Below are 2661 nucleotides of genomic sequence, written 5' to 3'. Positions count from 1 at the left end.
GGAGAGTACTTCCTCTAAGCAACATGAAGTAGGCTGACAAAGAAATTGCGATGCGTCATTCCTACTTGGCAATGGCTCTCAGCAGAAAATACTAGAGTCAATGGGGTCCAGGGCTTCAAAGAAATCATCTTAATAGCGCAGCAGGGAGGGAAGGGACAAAGGCCTGAGGCAAAGAAAAGCTATGCCACTGAAGAAGTGTCTGTGAAGGTCCCACTCCAGTAAAGCACTCCTCCTGCCCACAGCAAGAGGGAATCCAAAGACTAGGACACTTCCTCTCCTCAACCTCTTCCTGTCACAGTAACAGGTTCCCAGGACAATGGATTCCAGCCAGAAGGGTTCAGATTCTAAGAAGCCCTTGGAGAAACCCAAAGAAGGGAAGCAAAGAAAACAGAGGGAATTAACATTGTCACACCTATGGCTAGAGCAAGCATTAAGCTCTGCCTAACTTCTAGGCTGATTAGTATAAAACCACACGCTGAAGGCCAATTTTCCTCAGTTTCTATTACCAGATAGAACATTCCTGACTCTCAACAGAGTGTTATAAAACATGCCAAAAAAAAAAAAATAAGAAAATGAAGTATGCAATGACAATTAAATCACCAGAGCCAGACTCAGATAGGACACAGGCAGTGGAATCATCAAGCAGGAAAATTTTTAAATTGATTCTTTTTAATTACACATGATAGTGGAATCCATTTTGATATAATTGTACAAACATGGACTATACCGTATTGTAATTAGGACCCCAGTCTTGTGGATGTACAGGATGGTGAAATCCACTGGGTCATACTCATAATGTACATAGAAAAGTTACATTAGATTCATTCCACTGTCTTTCTTTTTTTCTATTCCCCCTCCCTTCCCTTCATTGCCCTTTGTCTAATCCATTGAACTTTTATTCTTCCCCTCTTGCCCCACCTTATTGTGTATTAGCATCCACATATCAGTGAAAACATTTGAAGCATTGTTTTTTTTGGGATTGGCTTATTTCACTTATCATGACAGTCTCCAGATCCATCCATTTACCAACAAATGTCATAAAGTCATTCTTCTTAATGGCTGAGTTGTGTTCCATTGTGTATATATACCACATTTTCTTCATTCATTCATCACCTATGTTGGCTCCATAGTTTAGCTGTTGTGAATTGAGCTGCTATAAACATTGATGTGGCTGCATCACTGTAGTATTCTGACTTTAAATCCTGGGGATACATACCAAGGAATGGGATAACTCAGTCAAATGGTGGTTCCATTCCTAGTTTTTAAAGAGTTTTCATACTGCTTTCCAGAGTATTTGTACTAATTTGCAGTCCCACCAAAAATGTATGAGTGTACCCATTTCCTGACCTTCTCTCCGACATTTATTATTACTTGTATTCTTAATAGTTGCCATTCTGACCTGAGTTAGAGGAAATATCAGTGTAGGTTTAATTTGCATTTCTCTAATTGCTAGAGATATTGAACATTTTTCAATATTTGTTGATCTTTATATTTCTTTTAAAAAGTGTTGGTTCTCATGGTTGCTGGACAGTTTACAATACTAGCTACTCTAAGTTGACCTTCAAATAACAACATACTACTTCATGCTCTGTGCAACTTCCCTAGAAGAAAGAATCCCCACTTATTCTTTCCCAACCCTCCAGGTGATGCTGTCCTTTATTTTAATTATTAATATTCTATAATTATCCAAATATTTTGCTATGATTACTTTAAATACACAGTTGTATTTTAGAGAAGTTGAAGGAAAACAAAAGATTTTACCTTCACTTGCTCCTTCTCAGATATATGCATTTTTTCCCTTTCTGACCTATACTAATTTTCTTTTCCTTGAAAACAAATAAAAAAGATGTAATAGTTATAGTAATTACAAATGAGACAGACTTCAGTACAAATATATCAAACAAAACAAGGGGCATTAAACAAACACAAAGGGTTGAGTATTCAACATGATCTAATATTTACCCAACAACAGAACATCAAACTACATGAAGCAAACACTGCAAATGGAGAAATTCCTTATTTCATCTGGAAATTTTAATACTCATCTGTCAGTACTTTACAGATCATATGGGCAGCAAATCAGAAAGGGTATAGATAACTGAATACTACTATTCATCAATTTGTTAAAATTGGCATTTTTACGATACTCTATCCATAGCAGAATAGACTATATTTTCAAGTTCAATGAAACATTCAAAGAAAAACTACATTCTGGGTCAATAGACATATTTTTTTTAGAATTGAAAAAATTTTTAAATTATGTTCTAAGAACACATGACATTAAACCAAAAATCACAAAACAAAGCTGGAAAAATCTAAAATTTGGAAATGAATATTAAACTGTATACTTTCAAATATCACACAGATCAAGGAAGTCTCAAAGATATGAAAAAAAATATTCTGGACTAAATGAAAATACAAATATAAAATTCATTGGATGCTAAAAATCGATACTCAGGGAAATTTATATCATTGAATGCTTATATTAGAAAAGGAAAAAAGGTATTTAAAATCAATAACCTAAAAGTCTATTTCAGGGAGCTAGATAATGGAAAGAGGTGTAAATCTAAAGCAGAGGAATGAAAGAAATAATAACAGCAGAAATCAATGAAATGGAAAACAGGAGAGCAACAGAGAAAATCAATGAAATAAAAGTAGTTT

This window comes from Marmota monax, unplaced genomic scaffold (assembly GCF_021218885.2).
Source record: "Marmota monax isolate L192 unplaced genomic scaffold, Marmota_monax_Labrador192_F-V1.1 WCK01_AAM20220418_F8-fsc00246, whole genome shotgun sequence".
Taxonomy (NCBI): domain Eukaryota; kingdom Metazoa; phylum Chordata; class Mammalia; order Rodentia; family Sciuridae; genus Marmota; species Marmota monax.
The sequence above is the reverse complement of the archived record's forward strand: the minus strand, read 5'-3'. Positions refer to the sequence as shown.